Here is an 18,577-nt window from a genome sequence, read left to right as displayed (position 1 = left end):
ATTTGTTAAATAACGAGACCTGTTTTGAAGAATGCTTTATGTATTTATCTTTTCTGAGAGACTTTTTTGGCCAACTTTTAATATGAGTTATTTAATGTTAAAGTATGGAAAAGAAGCCATGCTGGTTCATTAGGCTTATTGACTACTTGCACATGACAGATCTAATAGCTCAGTGGGTAAAGCATAGGTTTACTGGTCAGTAGGTCCCCACATGGTTGTGGGTTCAAGCCCCCACATTGGCATGGTAGTATTTTTATTTCTTTTTTTAAAATGTAATAGTTTGTCTAATTTGTAACAATAAACTGTAAATCGATTTGTTGAATAACGAGACCTGTTTTAAAGAATGCTTTATGTATTCATCTTTTCTGAGAGACTTTTTTGGCCAACTTTTAATATGAGTTATATAATGTTAAAGTATGGAAAAGAAGCCATGCTGGTTCATTAGGCTTATTGACTACTTGCACATGACACATCTGATAGCTCAGTGGGTAAAGCATAGGTTTTCTGGTCAGTAGGTCCCCGCAAGGTTGTGGGTTCAAGCCCCAACATTGGCATGGTAGTATTTTTATTTCTCTTTTAAAATTTAATAGTTTGTCTAATTTGTAACATTAAACTGTAAATCGATTTGTTGAATAACGAGACCTGTTTTAAAGAATGCTTTATGTATTTATCTTTTCTGAGAGACTTTTTTGGCCAACTTTTAATATGAGTTATATAATGTAAAAGTATGGAAAAGAAGCCATGCTGGTTCATTAGGCTTATTGACTACTTGCACATGACACATCTGATAGCTCAGTGGGTAAAGCATAGTTTTACTGGTCAGTAGGTCCCGACATGGTTGTGGGTTCAAACCCCAACATTGGCATGGTAGTATTTTAATTTCTCTTTTAAAATATAATAGTTTGTCTACTTTGTGACATTAAACTGTAAACCGATTTGTTAAATAACGAGACCTGTTTTAAAGAATGCTTTATGTATTTATCTTTTCTGAGAGACTTTTTTGGCCAACTTTTAATATGAGTTATTTAATGTTAAAGTATGGAAAAGAAGCCATGCTGGTTCATTAGGCTTATTGACTACTTGCACATGACAGATCTAATAGCTCAGTGGGTAAAGCATAGGTTTACTGGTCAGTAGGTCCCCACATGGTTGTGGGTTCAACCACCCACATTGGCATGGTAGTATTTTTATTTCTCTTTTAAAATGTAATAGTTTGTCTAATTTGTAACAATAAACTGTAAATCGATTTGTTGAATAACGAGACCTGTTTTAAAGAATGCTTTATGTATTCATCTTTTTTGAGAGACTTTTTTGGCCAACTTTTAATATGAGTTATATATTGTTAAAGTATGGAAAAGAAGCCATGCTGGTTCATTAGGCTTATTGACTACTTGCACATGACACATCTGATAGCTCAGTGGGTAAAGCATAGGTTTACTGGTCAGTAGGTCCCCACATGGTTGTGGGTTCAAGCCCCAACATTGGCATGGTAGTATTTTTTTTTCTCTTTTAAAATGTAATAGTTTGTCTAATTTGTAACATTAAGCTGTAAATCGATTTGTTGAATAATGAGACCTGTTTTAAAGAATGCTTTATGTATTTGTCTTTTCTGAAATACTTTTTTGGCCAAATTTTAATGAGTTACATAGTGTTGAAGTATTGAAAAGAAGCCATGCTGGTTCATTAGGCATATTGACTGCTTTCACAAGACAGATCTGATAGCTCAGTGGGTAAAGCATAGGTTTACTGGTCAGTAGGTCTCCACAAGGTTGGGGGTTCAAGCCCCAACATTGGCATGGTAGTATTTTTATTTCTCTTTTAAAATTTAATAGTTTGTCTAATTTGTAACATTAAACTGTAAATCGATTTGTTGAATAACGAGACCTGTTTTAAAGAATGCTTTATGTATTTATCTTTTCTGAGAGACTTTTTTGGCCAACTTTTAATATGAGTTATATAATGTAAAAGTATGGAAAAGAAGCCATGCTGGTTCATTAGGCTTATTGACTACTTGCACATGACACATCTGATAGCTCAGTGGGTAAAGCATAGGTTTACTGGTCAGTAGGTCCCCACATGGTTGTGGGTTCAAACCCCAACATTGGCATGGTAGTATTTTAATTTCTCTTTTAAAATATAATAGTTTGTCTACTTTGTGACATTAAACTGTAAACCGATTTGTTAAATAACGAGACCTGTTTTAAAGAATGCTTTATGTATTTATCTTTTCTGAGAGACTTTTTTGGCCAACTTTTAATATGAGTTATTTAATGTTAAAGTATGGAAAAGAAGCCATGCTGGTTCATTAGGCTTATTGACTACTTGCACATGACAGATCTAATAGCTCAGTGGGTAAAGCATAGGTTTACTGGTCAGTAGGTCCCCACATGGTTGTGGGTTCAACCACCCACATTGGCATGGTAGTATTTTTATTTCTCTTTTAAAATGTAATAGTTTGTCTAATTTGTAACAATAAACTGTAAATCGATTTGTTGAATAACGAGACCTGTTTTAAAGAATGCTTTATGTATTCATCTTTTTTGAGAGACTTTTTTGGCCAACTTTTAATATGAGTTATATATTGTTAAAGTATGGAAAAGAAGCCATGCTGGTTCATTAGGCTTATTGACTACTTGCACATGACACATCTGATAGCTCAGTGGGTAAAGCATAGGTTTACTGGTCAGTAGGTCCCCACATGGTTGTGGGTTCAAGCCCCAACATTGGCATGGTAGTATTTTTTTTTCTCTTTTAAAATGTAATAGTTTGTCTAATTTGTAACATTAAGCTGTAAATCGATTTGTTGAATAATGAGACCTGTTTTAAAGAATGCTTTATGTATTTGTCTTTTCTGAAATACTTTTTTGGCCAAATTTTAATGAGTTACATAGTGTTGAAGTATTGAAAAGAAGCCATGCTGGTTCATTAGGCATATTGACTGCTTGCACAAGACAGATCTGATAGCTCAGTGGGTAAAGCATAGGTTTACTGGTCAGTAGGTCTCCACAAGGTTGGGGGTTCAAGCCCCAAGATTGGCATGGTAGTATTTTAATTTCTCTTTTAAAATATAATAGTTTGTCTACTTTGTGACATTAAACTGTAAACCGATTTGTTAAATAACGAGACCTGTTTTAAAGAATGCTTTATGTATTTATCTTTTCTGAGAGACTTTTTTGGCCAACTTTTAATATGAGTTATTTAATGTTAAAGTATGGAAAAGAAGCCATGCTGGTTCATTAGACTTATTGACTACTTGCACATGACACATCTGATAGCTCAGTGGGTAAAGCATAGGTTTACTGGTCAGTAGGTCCCCACATGGTTGTGGGTTCAAGCCCCAACATTGGCATGGTAGTATTTTTTTTTCTCTTTTAAAATGTAATAGTTTGTCTAATTTGTAACATTAAGCTGTAAATCGATTTGTTGAATAACGAGACCTGTTTTGAAGAATGCTTTATGTATTCATCTTTTCTGAGAGACTTTTTTGGCCAACTTTTAATATTAGTTATATAATGTTAAAGTATAGAAAAGAAGCCATGCTGGTTCATTAGGCTTATTGACTACTTGCACATGACACATCTGATAGCTCAGTGGGTAAAGCATAGGTTTACTGTTCAGTAGCTCCCCACATGGTTGTGGGTTCAAGCCCAAAAATTGGCATGGTCGTATTTTTATTTCTCTTTTAAAATTTAATAGTTTGTCTAATTTGTAACATTAAACTGTAAATCGATTTGTTGAATAACGAGACCTGTTTTAAAGAATGCTTTATGTATTTATCTTTTCTGAGAGACTTTTTTGGCCAACTTTTAATATGAGTTATATAATGTTAAAGTATGGAAAAGAAGCCATGCTGGTTCATTAGGCTTATTGACTACTTGCACATGACAGATCTGATAGCTCAGTGGGTAAAGCATAGGTTTACTGGTCAGTAGGTCCCCACATGGTCGTGGGTTCAATCCCCAACATTGGCATGGTAGTATTTTAATTTCTCTTTTAAAATATAATAGTTTGTCTACTTTGTGACATTAAACTGTAAACCGATTTGTTAAATAACGAGACCTGTTTTAAAGAATGCTTTATGTCTCATCTTTTCTGAGAGACTTTTTTGGCCAACTTTTAATATTAGTTATATAATGTTAAAGTATGGAATAGAAGCCATGCTGGTTCATTAGGCTTATTGACTACTTGCACATGACACATCTGATAGCTCAGTGCGTAAAGCATAGGTTTACTGGTCAGTAGGTCCCCGCAAGGTTGTGGGTTCAAGCCCCAACATTGGCATGGTAGTGTTTTTATTTCTCTTTTAAAATATAATAGTTTGTCTAATTTGTAACATTAAACTGTAAACCGATTTGGTAAATAACGAGACCTGTTTAAAAGATTGCTTTATGTATTTGTCTTTTTTTAAAGTCTTTTTTGGCCAACTTTTAATATGAGTTACATAGTGTTAAAGTATGGAAAAGAAGCCATGCTGGTTCATTAGGCTTATTGACTGCTTGCACAAGACAGATCTGATAGCTCAGTGGGTAATGCATAGGTTTTCTGGTCAGTAGGTCCCCGCAAGGTTGTGGGTTCAAGCCCCAACATTGGCATGGTAGTATTTTTATTTCTCTTTTAAAATTTAATAGTTTGTCTAATTTGTAACATTAAACTGTAAACTGATTTGGTAATTAACGAGACCTGTTTAAAGATTGCTTTATGTATTTGTCTTTTCTGAAAGACTTTTTTGTCCAACTTTTAATGAGTTACATAGTGTTGAAGTATTGAAAAGAAGCCATGCTGGTTCATTAGGCGTATTGACTGCTTGCACAAGACAGATCTGATAGCTCAGTGGGTAAAGCATAGGTTTACTGCTCAGTTGGTCTCCACAAGATTGTGGGTTCAAGCCCCAAGATTGGCATGGTAGTATTTTTATTTATCTTTTAAAATTTAATAGTTTGTCTAATTTGTAACATTTAACTGTAAATCGATTTGTTGAATAACGAGACCTGTTTTAAAGATTGCTTTATGTATTTATCTTTTCTGAGAGACTTTTTTGGCCAACTTTTATTATGAGTTATATAATGTTAAAGTATGGAAAAGAAGCCATGCTGGTTCATTAGGCTTATTGACTACTTGCACATGACACATCTGATAGCTCAGTGGGTAAAGCATAGGTTTACTGGTCAGTAGGTCCCCACATGGTTGTGGGTTCAAGCCCCAACATTGGCATGGTAGTATTTTTTTTTCTCTTTTAAAATGTAATAGTTTGTCTAATTTGTAACATTAAGCTGTAAATCGATTTGTTGAATAACGAGACCTGTTTTGAAGAATGCTTTATGTATTCATCTTTTCTGAGAGACTTTTTTGGCCAACTTTTATTATGAGTTATATAATGTTAAAGTATGGAAAAGAAGCCATGCTGGTTCATTAGGCTTATTGACTACTTGCACAAGACAGATCTGATAGCTCAGTGGGTAAAGCATAGATTTACTGGTCAGTAGGTCCCCACATGGTTGTGGGTTCAAGCCCCAACATTGGCATGGTAGTATTTTTATTTCTCTTTTAAAATGTAATAGTTTGTCTAATTTGTAACATTAAACTGTAAACCGATTTGTTAAATAACGAGACCTGTTTTAAAGAATGCTTTATGTATTTATCTTTTCTGAGAGACTTTTTTGGCCAACTTTTAATATGAGTTATTTAATGTTAAAGTATGGAACAGAAGCCATGCTGGTTCATTAGGCTTATTGACTACTTGCACATGACACATCTGATAGCTCAGTGGGTAAAGCATAGGTTTACTGGTCAGTAGGTCCCCACATGGTTGTGGGTTCAAGCCCCAACATTGGCATGGTAGCACTTTTATTTCTCTTTTAAAATGTAATAGTTTGTCTAATTTGTAACATTAAGCTTTAAATCGATTTGTTGAATAACGAGACCTGTTTTAAAGAATGCTTTATGTATTCATCTTTTCTGAGAGACTTTTTTGGCCAACTTTTAATATGAGTTATATAATGTTAAAGTATGGAAAAGAAGCCATGCTGGTTCATTAGGCTTATTGACTACTTGCACATGACACATCTGATAGCTCAGTGGGTAAAGTCAAGTCAAGTCAAGTCAAGTTTATTTGTATAGCGCTTTTCACAACAGACATTGTCTCAAAGCAGCTTTACAGAAAACAACAGTGAAGGTGAATGGTGTGCGTTTGTCCCTGATGAGCAGCCGTGGCGACAGTGGCAAGGAAAAACTCCCTTAGATGATATGAGGAAGAAACCTTGAGAGGAACCAGACTCAAAGGGGAACCCATCCTCATATGGGTGACATCAAAAGTTTGGTCATAAATCTTTCAACAATACAGAACAATTTGTGATCATCATAGATCCAGCATCAGCTTCTCCATGCCAGGGCCTTTAAACACTCGGCATCTACTTCTCCATGATCATCCATAGGTCCATAATCTTCACGAGGTGGGACGTGACTGGAGCTGGCCAAACCTCAGGATGCCTCGGGATGGGGAGAGAAAGAGAAGCAGTGGAGAGGAATTAGCGTAGCTGCTGTTCATGATATTAACAGCACAAGTTGATAATGTGCATGTGATCAGATGTTCTGGAGCACAAGGTTGTGATGTGATGTGTGTGATGTGTGTTATGTGTAGGCTTTGCTAAAAAGATATGTTTTTAATCTGCACTTAAACTGGGAGAGTGTATCTGAACCCCGAACACTGTCAGGAACACTATTCCAGAGTTTAGGAGCTAAATGTGAAAATGCTCTACCGCCTTTAGTGGACTTTGCTATTCTAGGAACTACTAGAAGCCCAGAGTTTTGAGATCTCAGGGAGCGTGACGGATTGTAGCGTGTTAAGAGACTGGATAGATACATGGGAGCCAAACCATTTAGTGCTTTATAAGTGAGTAGCAGTAGTTTGTAGTCTATTCGAAACTTAATAGGAAGCCAGTGTAGGGACGATAAGATTGGGGTTATATGATCGTATTTTCTTGACCTAGTAAGAACTCTTGCTGCTGCATTCTGAACTAACTGAAGCTTGTTTATTAATGATGCAGGACATCCACCTAGTAATGCATTACAGTAGTCTATTCTAGAGGTCATAAACGCATGGACGAGCTTCTCTGCATCAGATATAGATAACATATTTCTTAGCTTAGAAATATTTCTAAGGTGAAAGAAGGCTGTTTTTGTAACTTGATTGATGTGATTTTTAAAAGATAAGTTGCTGTCTAAAATAACTCCCAGGTCTTTTACCGTTGAACTAGTAGTTACAGAACAACCGTCTAAATGCAGGCTGAGATGCTGGAGCTTCTGTGTACTATTTTTTGGGCCGATGAGCAAAATCTCCGTTTTATCAGAATTTAATAGCAGAAAGTTATGGGTCATCCAATCTCTTATTTCTTCAACACACTCAGTTATGCGAGCTAATTGAGCTGTATCGCCTGGTTTGGATGAAATATATAGCTGGGTATCATCAGCATAACAATGGAAGCTAATTCCATGCCTTCTAATAATATTTCCTAATGGAAGCATGTATATTGTAAAAAGCAGGGGTCCCAGAACTGACCCTTGTGGCACGCCATAATTTACTAGCATTATCCTGGATAGCTCTCCATTTAAATCTACGAAATGGTAACGATTGGACAGGTAGGATTTAAACCAGCTTAATGCCTGTCCCTGAATACCGATGTAATTCTGTAAGCGATCGAGGAGAAGATCATGATCTATAGTGTCGAACGCAGCACTAAGATCTAGTAAAACTAATAGGGAGATGTAGCCTTGGTCTGAAGCTAAAAACAGGTCGTTAGTGATTTTAACTAGAGCAGTTTCTGTGCTATGATGGGGCCTAAAACCTGACTGAAACTCTTCAAAGATATTGTTCTCCTGCAAGTGGTTACATAGCTGGGCAGCGACAATCTTTTCTAAAATCTTAGACATAAATGGGAGATTTGAAATTGGTCTGTAATTCGATAGCGTGTTTGGATCCAGATTAGGTTTTTTAATGAGGGGCTTAATAACTGCTAACTTGAGGGATTTAGGGACATGACCTAACGATAGTGAGGAGTTAATAATATTTAAAAGAGGCTCACCAGCTGTATATAACACTTCCTTCAGTAGTTTAGTGGGAATTGGATCTAACTGACATGTTGTTGATTTAGCTTTCATAATAGCATCATACAGCTCTTCCTGTCCTATACATGTAAAACAGTGTAGTTGTGGGGTTGTAAGTACGATTGTGTCGGGAGATGCTGTCAGAGGTTGAACTGCCACAATTGTTTTTCTAATGTTATCTATTTTTTCAGTGAAGAAATTCATAAAGTCTTCACTACTAAACTGTGATGGAACACATTTTTCAGATCCCTGATTTGTTGTTAATTTAGCGACTGTACTGAAAAGGAACCTGGGGTTGTTTTTGTTATTTTCTATGAGTTTGCTCAGGTGTTTAGCTCTAGCAGCTTTTAGCGCCTGTCTGTAGCTAAGCATACTGTCTTTATACGCAATTCTAAATACCTCCAATTTAGTTTTCCTCCATTTTCTCTCCAGATTACGTGCTGTTCTCTTTAGGGCATGCGTATGACTATTATACCAAGGTGCAGGTGCTTGTTCTCGAACCTTTTTTAACCGGATGGGGGCAACAGTGTCTAAAGTGCTAGTGAGGATAAGGTCTATGTTGTTTGCCATCTCATCAAGATGATCAGCAGTTATGGGTTTAATATGAAACTGAGATAAATCAGGCAGGTTATTTATGAATCTGTCCTTAGTGGTTGGAATAATAGTCCTACCAAGTCGATACCGTGGTGAAACACGGTTAATCTGCTCTACCGGTAGTGTGTACAGTAGGAGATAATGGTCTGTGATGTCATCATTCTGAGGTAAAATATTTATATCAGTGACGTCTGCTCCGTGGGATATTATTAAGTCTAGTGTGTGGTTAAAACGGTGGGTTGGTCTGGTGACGTTTTGTTTAACTCCAAAAGAGTTTAGTAAATCGACAAATGATAATCCTAGGGCATCGTTTTCATCATCTACATGAATATTAAAATCTCCTACAAGCAGCACTTTATCAAAGCTGATCAGGAGGTCTGAGAGAAAACAAGCAAACTCATGAAGAAAATCAGCGTAGGGTCCTGGGGGTCTGTACACGGTGACCAGAGCGAGTTTTCTATGCATCTCTGAAAGTGCAATTTTAAGAACGAGCACTTCAAATGATTTAAAGCTGAATCCTAATCTCTGACTAACATTAAGAGAAGCACTATAAATGGTTCCTACACCCCCCCCACGACCAGTCTGACGGGGCTCATGCTTATAAACATATCCTGACGGTGTCGACTCGTTTAGACCCATATAATCACCTGGTTTAATCCAGGTCTCAGTGAGACAGATTGCTGAGAGATTATTCTCTGTGATCATCTCATTTACAATCAGTGCTTTGGGTGCAAGTGATCTAATGTTTAAAAGACCGAACTTTAGAACTTTGTTGTGTTTGTTTATCTGGCATTTTTCAGTTTTAACTGCAATAAGATTATTTCTGGATCTTGTGTATGTAATTCTTGGTTTTACTACACGAGGAATAGATACGGTTTCTATAAACTGGGCTGTGTGTGAACTTGTAACTATTTGATCTGTAGTATGCGTGTTCTTATAGTTGAAGATTTCTTGATGTCTTACCAGTCAGATGGTGTGTAGTATCCTAGAGATGTTATCTGATAGCACTGCTGCTCCAACTCTGCTGGGGTGCAGGCCATCAGGGCGGAAGAACCTAGGACGCTCCCAGAAACAGTTCCAGTTATTAACAAAGAGAAGTTTATGTTCTCGACACCATGACTGTAACCATTCATTTAGTGCTAAAAGTCTACTAAACTTCTCAGCCCCTCGCTGGTAAGTGGGAAGAGGTCCTGACACAATGATCCTCGTTGTGGGTGATGTGCTGCGTACCGTCTCCACCAGGATCCTGAAGTCCCTCTTTAAGATCTCCGTTTGCCGCAGCCTGGTGTCGTTTGATCCGGCATGGAGAACAACCGCTCCGAAGTTCTCGTTCAGGATCGCGGGTACCTGCGCAGCAACATCCAGAACACGAGCACCAGGAAAACAGCGAGTGTGCACCTTACCTTTAGCTCGGGTAGCGCGGACATGCCGGACGATGGAATCTCCAAGAATAACAGTGTCGTGTTCCGTCTCGCGGAGGGGGACGAAGCGGTTCTCGGTCGAGATCTCGAAGGCCGGTGGTGGAGGTGGAGACGTCCTCGATCGGGGCTTGGCTTGTCTCTTCCGCCGCGGTCGCATCCAGGGTCCATGTTGCACCGGTGCCGGAGTTGTAGGTGCGCTAGGCATGGGCATAGAAGCACGCGGAGTTGATGTGCTGGGAGCGTTAGGTTCAACCCGGGAGTTTACCTGGGATGAGTGCGCGTCCGCCCGGGATGTTTCCAGCGCCGCTTTCCGCTCTCGCAGCCAGGCATGCTTTACATGCAGCTCGCGAATCTGTTTCTCCAATGCCTCCATCTCCAACGCCACCGTTTGCAACTCGAACGAGTCCTCACCTGTGCTCGAATGCAGACAAACAACCGGCATAGTGCTTATCGTCACGAACAGATTTATTATACAGAGATGTGAGTGAGAGAAAATAAATATAAACAACACTAGTTATAGTCGAGTTAACTAACTACAGGCACAAGTCAGGAAGACAAAAACAATTAAGGATTATTAAAAGAGGAAAAATGGATGGATAGATAGCAAAGTTTGTTTGAAAGACGCCGAGAGAGATACAAACACGTAACTCGCGGCAAACAAGTCAAACACAGGAAGCTACGTAAAGCATAGGTTTACTGTTCAGTAGCTCCCCACATGGTTGTGGGTTCAAGCCCAAACATTGGCATGGTAGTATTTTTATTTCTCTTTTAAAATTTAATACTTTGTCTAATTTGTAACATTAAACTGTAAATCGATTTGTTGAACAACGAGACCTGTTTTAAAGAATGCTTTATGTATTTATCTTTTCTGAGAGACTTTTTTGGCCAACTTTTAATATGAGTTATATAATGTTAAAGTATGGAAAAGAAGCCATGCTGGTTCATTAGGCTTATTGACTACTTGCACATGACAGATCTGATAGCTCAGTGGGTAAAGCATAGGTTTACTGGTCAGTAGGTCCCCACATGGTCGTGGGTTCAAGCCCCAACATTGGCATGGTAGTATTTTTATTTCTCTTTTAAAATATAATATTTTGTCTAATTTGTAACATTAAACTGTAAACCGATTTGGTAATTAACGAGACCTGTTTAAAAGATTGCTTTATGTATTTGTCTTTTTTTAAAGTCTTTTTTGGCCAACTTTTAATATGAGTTACATAGTGTTAAAGTATGGAAAAGAAGCCATGCTGGTTCATTAGGCTTATTGACTGCTTGCACAAGACAGATCTGATAGCTCAGTGGGTAATGCATAGGTTTTCTGGTAAGTAGGTCCCCGCAAGGTTGTGGGTTCAAGCCCCAACATTGGCATGGTAGTATTTTTATTTCTCTTTTAAAATTTAATAGTTTGTCTAATTTGTAACATTAAACTGTAAATCGATTTGTTGAATAACGAGACCTGTTTTAAAGAATGCTTTATGTATTTATCTTTTCTGAGAGACTTTTTTGGCCAACTTTTAATATGAGTTATATAATGTTAAAGTATGGAAAAGAAGCCATGCTGGTTCATTAGGCTTATTGACTACTTGCACATGACACATCTGATAGCTCAGTGTGTAAAGCATAGGTTTACTGGTCAGTAGGTCCCCACATGGTTGTGGGTTCAAGCCCCAACATTGGCATGGTAGTATTTTAATTTCTCTTTTAAAATATAATAGTTTGTCTACTTTGTGACATTAAACTGTAAACCGATTTGTTAAATAACGAGACCTGTTTTGAAGAATGCTTTATGTATTTATCTTTTCTGAGAGACTTTTTTGGCCAACTTTTAATATGAGTTATTTAATGTTAAAGTATGGAAAAGAAGCCATGCTGGTTCATTAGGCTTATTGACTACTTGCACATGACAGATCTAATAGCTCAGTGGGTAAAGCATAGGTTTACTGGTCAGTAGGTCCCCACATGGTTGTGGGTTCAAGCCCCCACATTGGCATGGTAGTATTTTTATTTCTTTTTTTAAAATGTAATAGTTTGTCTAATTTGTAACAATAAACTGTAAATCGATTTGTTGAATAACGAGACCTGTTTTAAAGAATGCTTTATGTATTCATCTTTTCTGAGAGACTTTTTTGGCCAACTTTTAATATGAGTTATATAATGTTAAAGTATGGAAAAGAAGCCATGCTGGTTCATTAGGCTTATTGACTACTTGCACATGACACATCTGATAGCTCAGTGGGTAAAGCATAGGTTTACTGGTCAGTAGGTCAGTAGGTCCCCAAATGGTTGTGGGTTCAAGCCCCAAAATTGGCATGGTAGTATTTTTATTTCTCTTTTAAAATGTAATAGTTTGTCTAATTTGTAACATTAAACTGTAAATCGATTTGTTGAATAACGAGACCTGTTTTAAAGAATGCTTTATGTATTTATCTTTTCTGAGAGACTTTTTTGGCCAACTTTTATTATGAGTTATATAATGTTAAAGTATGGAAAAGAAGCCATGCTGGTTCATTAGGCTTATTGACTACTTGCACATGACAGATCTGATAGCTCAGTGGGTAAAGCATAGGTTTACTGGTCAGTAGGTCCACACAAGGTTGTGGGTTTAAGCCCCAACATTGGCATGGTAGTATTTTTATTTCTCTTTTAAAATTTAATATTTTGTCTAATTTGTAACATTAAACTGTAAACCGATTTGGTAATTACCGAGACCTGTTTAAAAGATTGCTTTATGTATTTGTCTTTTTTTAAAGTCTTTTTTGGCCAACTTTTAATGAGTTACATAGTGTTAAAGTATGGAAAAGAAGCCATGCTGGTTCATTAGGCTTATTGACTGCTTGCACAAGACAGATCTGATAGCTCAGTGGGTAAAGCATAGATTTACTGGTCAGTAGGTCCACACAAGGTTGTGGGTTCAAGCCCCAACATTGGCATGGTAGTATTTTTATTTCTCTTTTAAAATTTAATAGTTTGTCTAATTTGTAACATTAAACTGTAAATCGATTTGTTGAATAACGAGACCTGTTTTAAAGAATGCTTTATGTATTCATCTTTTCTGAGAGACTTTTTTGGCCAACTTTTAATATTAGTTATATAATGTTAAAGTATGGAAAAGAAGCCATGCTGGTTCATTAGGCTTATTGACTACTTGCACATGACACATCTGATAGCTCAGTGGGTAAAGCATAGGTTTACTGGTCAGTAGGTCCCCACATGGTTGTGGGTTCAAGCCCCAACATTGGCATGGTAATTTTTTTATTTCTCTTTTAAAATATAATATTTTGTCTAATTTGTAACATTAAACTGTAAACCGATTTGGTAATTACCGAGACCTGTTTAAAAGATTGCTTTATGTATTTGTCTTTTTTTAAAGTCTTTTTTGGCCAACTTTTAATATGAGTTACATAGTGTTAAAGTATGGAAAAGAAGCCATGCTGGTTCATTAGGCTTATTGACTGCTTGCACAAGACAGATCTGATAGCTCAGTGGGTAAAGCATAGGTTTTCTGGTCAGTAGGTCCCGGCAAGGTTGTGGGTTCAAGCCCCAACATTGGCATGGTAGTATTTTTATTTCTCTTTTAAAATTTAATAGTTTGTCTAATTTGTAACATTAAACTGTAAATCGATTTGTTGAATAACGAGACCTGTTTTAAAGAATGCTTTATGTATTCATCTTTTCTGAGAGACTTTTTTGGCCAACTTTTAATATGAGTTATATAATGTTAAAGTATGGAAAAGAAGCCATGCTGGTTCATTAGGCTTATTGACTACTTGCACATGACACATCTGATAGCTCAGTGGGTAAAGCATAGGTTTTCTGGTCAGTAGGTCCCCGCAAGGTTGTGGGTTCAAGCGCCAACATTGGCATGGTTGTATTTTTATTTCTCTTTTAAAATATAATAGTTTGTCTAATTTGTAACATTAAACTGTAAATCGATTTGTTGAATAACAGAACCTGTTTTAAAGAATGCTTTATGTATTTGTCTTTTCTGAGAGACTTTTTTGGCCAACTTTTAATGAGTTATATAATGTTAAAGTATGGAAAAGAAGCCATGCTGGTTCATTAGGCTTATTGACTACTTGCACAAAACAGATCTGATAGCTCAGTGGGTAAAGCATAGGTTTACTGGTCAGTAGGTCCACACAAGGTTGTGGGTTCAAGCCCCAACATTGGCATGGTAGTATTTTTATTTCTCTTTTAAAATGTAATAGTTTGTCTAATTTGTAACATTAAACTGTAAATCGATTTGTTGAATAACGAGACCTGTTTTAAAGAATGCTTTATGTATTCATCTTTTCTAAAAGACTTTTTTTGCCAACTTTTAATATTAGTTATATAATGTTAAAGTATGGAAAAGAAGCCATGCTGGTTCATTAGGCTTATTGACTACTTGCACATGACACATCTGATAGCTCAGTGGGTAAAGCATAGGTTTACTGGTCAGTAGGTACCCACATGGTTGTGGGTTCAAGCCCAAACATTGGCATGGTAGTATTTTTATTTCTCTTTTAAAATATAATAGTTTGTCTTCTTTGTGACATTAAACTGTAAACCGATTTGGTAATTAACGAGACCTGTTTAAAAGATTGCTTTATGTATTTGTTCTTTTTTAAATACTTTTTTGGCCAATTTTAATATGAGTTACTTAGTGTTAAAGTATGGAAAAGAAGCCATGCTGGTTCATTAGGCTTATTGACTACTTGTACATGACACATCTAATAGCTCAGTGGGTAAAGCATAGGTTTACTGGTCAGTAGGTCCCCACATGGTTCTGGGTTCAAGCCCCAACATTGGCATGGTAGTATTTTTATTTCTCTTTTAAAATGTAATTGTTTGTCTAATTTTTAACATTAAACTGTAAATCGATTTGTTGAATAACGAGACCTGTTTAAAAAGAATGCTTTATGTATTCATCTTTTCTGAGAGACTTTTTTGGCCAAATTTTAATATGAGTTACATATTGTTGAAGTATGGAAAAGAAGCCATGCTGGTTCATTAGGCGTATTGACTACTTGCACATGACAGATCTGATAGCTCAGTGGGTAAAGCATAGGTTTACTGGTCAGTAGTTCCCCACATGGTTGTGGGTTCAAGCCCCATCATTGGCATGGTAGTATTTTTATTTCTCTTTTAAAATGTAATAGTTTGTCTAATTTGTAACATTAAACTGTAAATCGATTTGTTGAATAACGAGACCTGTTTTAAAGAATGCTTTATGTATTCATCTTTTCTGAAATACTTTTTTGGCCAACTTTTAATATTATTTATATAATGTTAAAGTATGAAAAAGAAGCCATGCTGGTTCATTAGGCTTATTGACTACTTGCACATGACACATCTGATAGCTCAGTGGGTAAAGCATAGGTTTACTGGTCAGTAGGTCCCCACATGGTTGTGGGTTCAAGCCCCAACATTGGCATGGTTGTATTTTTATTTCTCTTTTAAAATATAATAGTTTGTCTAATTTGTAACATTAAACTGTAAATCGATTTGTTAAATAACAGAACCTGTTTTAAAGAATGCTTTATGTATTTGTCTTTTCTGAGAGACTTTTTTGGCCAACTTTTAATATGAGTTATATAATGTTAAAGTATGGAAAAGAAGCCATGCTGGTTCATTAGGCTTATTGACTACTTGCACAAGACAGATCTGATAGCTCAGTGGGTAAAGCATAGGTTTACTGGTCAGTAGGTCCACACAAGGTTGTGGGTTCAAGCCCCAACATTGGCATGGTAGTATTTTTATTTCTCTTTTAAAATTTAATAGTTTGTCTAATTTGTAACATTAAACTGTAAATCGATTTGTTGAATAACGAGACCTGTTTTAAAGAATGCTTTATGTATTCATCTTTTCTGAGAGACTTTTTTGGCCAACTTTTAATATTAGTTATATAATGTTAAAGTATGGAAAAGAAGCCATGCTGGTTCATTAGGCTTATTGACTACTTGCACATGACACATCTGATAGCTCAGTGGGTAAAGCATAGGTTTTCTGGTCAGTAGGTCCCCGCAAGGTTGTGGGTTCAAGCGCCAACATTGGCATGGTTGTATTTTTATTTCTCTTTTAAAATATAATAGTTTGTCTAATTTGTAACATTAAACTGTAAATCGATTTGTTGAATAACAGAACCTGTTTTAAAGAATGCTTTATGTATTTGTCTTTTCTGAGAGACTTTTTTGGCCAACTTTTAATGAGTTATATAATGTTAAAGTATGGAAAAGAAGCCATGCTGGTTCATTAGGCTTATTGACTACTTGCACAAGACAGATCTGATAGCTCAGTGGGTAAAGCATAGGTTTACTGGTCAGTAGGTCCACACAAGGTTGTGGGTTCAAGCCCCAACATTGGCATGGTAGTATTTTTATTTCTCTTTTAAAATGTAATAGTTTGTCTAATTTGTAACATTAAACTGTAAATCGATTTGTTGAATAACGAGACCTGTTTTAAAGAATGCTTTATGTATTCATCTTTTCTAAAAGACTTTTTTTGCCAACTTTTAATATTAGTTATATAATGTTAAAGTATGGAAAAGAAGCCATGCTGGTTCATTAGGCTTATTGACTACTTGCACATGACACATCTGATAGCTCAGTGGGTAAAGCATAGGTTTACTGGTCAGTAGGTACCCACATGGTTGTGGGTTCAAGCCCAAACATTGGCATGGTAGTATTTTTATTTCTCTTTTAAAATATAATAGTTTGTCTTCTTTGTGACATTAAACTGTAAACCGATTTGGTAATTAACGAGACCTGTTTAAAAGATTGCTTTATGTATTTGTTCTTTTTTAAATACTTTTTTGGCCAATTTTAATATGAGTTACTTAGTGTTAAAGTATGGAAAAGAAGCCATGCTGGTTCATTAGGCTTATTGACTACTTGTACATGACACATCTAATAGCTCAGTGGGTAAAGCATAGGTTTACTGGTCAGTAGGTCCCCACATGGTTCTGGGTTCAAGCCCCAACATTGGCATGGTAGTATTTTTATTTCTCTTTTAAAATGTAATTGTTTGTCTAATTTTTAACATTAAACTGTAAATCGATTTGTTGAATAACGAGACCTGTTTAAAAAGAATGCTTTATGTATTCATCTTTTCTGAGAGACTTTTTTGGCCAAATTTTAATATGAGTTACATATTGTTGAAGTATGGAAAAGAAGCCATGCTGGTTCATTAGGCGTATTGACTACTTGCACATGACAGATCTGATAGCTCAGTGGGTAAAGCATAGGTTTACTGGTCAGTAGTTCCCCACATGGTTGTGGGTTCAAGCCCCATCATTGGCATGGTAGTATTTTTATTTCTCTTTTAAAATGTAATAGTTTGTCTAATTTGTAACATTAAACTGTAAATCGATTTGTTGAATAACGAGACCTGTTTTAAAGAATGCTTTATGTATTCATCTTTTCTGAAATACTTTTTTGGCCAACTTTTAATATTAGTTATATAATGTTAAAGTATGGAAAAGAAGCCATGCTGGTTCATTAGGCTTATTGACTACTTGCACATGACACATCTGATAGCTCAGTGGGTAAAGCATAGGTTTACTGGTCAGTAGGTCCCCACATGGTTGTGGGTTCAAGCCCCAACATTGGCATGGTTGTATTTTTATTTCTCTTTTAAAATATAATAGTTTGTCTAATTTGTAACATTAAACTGTAAATCGATTTGTTAAATAACAGAACCTGTTTTAAAGAATGCTTTATGTATTTGTCTTTTCTGAGAGACTTTTTTGGCCAACTTTTAATATGAGTTATATAATGTTAAAGTATGGAAAAGAAGCCATGCTGGTTCATTAGGCTTATTGACTACTTGCACAAGACAGATCTGATAGCTCAGTGGGTAAAGCATAGGTTTACTGGTCAGTAGGTCCACACAAGGTTGTGGGTTCAAGCCACAACATTGGCATGGTAGTATTTTTATTTCTCTTTTAAAATGTAATAGTTTGTCTAATTTGTAACATTAAACTGTAAATCGATTTGTTGAATAACGAGACCTGTTTTAAAGAATGCTTTATGTATTCATCTTTTCTGAGAGACTTTTTTGGCCAACTTTTAATATTAGTTATATAATGTTAAAGTATGGAAAAGAAGCCATGCTGGTTCATTAGGCTTATTGACTACTTGCACATGACACATCTGATAGCTCAGTGGGTAAAGCATAGGTTTACTGGTCAGTAGGTCCCCACATGGTTGTGGGTTCAAGCCCCAACATTGGCATGGTAGTATTTTTATTTCTCTTTTAAAATATAATATTTTGTCTAATTTGTAACATTAAACTGTAAACCGATTTGGTAATTAACGAGACCTGTTTAAAAGATTGCTTTATGTATTTGTTCTTTTTTAAATACTTTTTTGGCCAATTTTAATATGAGTTACTTAGTGTTAAAGTATGGAAAAGAAGCCATGCTGGTTCATTAGGCTTATTGACTACTTGTACATGACACATCTAATAGCTCAGTGGGTAAA

The sequence above is a fragment of the Silurus aristotelis genome (genome assembly GCF_946808225.1).
Source record: "Silurus aristotelis genome assembly, chromosome: 7".
Taxonomy (NCBI): domain Eukaryota; kingdom Metazoa; phylum Chordata; class Actinopteri; order Siluriformes; family Siluridae; genus Silurus; species Silurus aristotelis.
The sequence above is the reverse complement of the archived record's forward strand: the minus strand, read 5'-3'. Positions refer to the sequence as shown.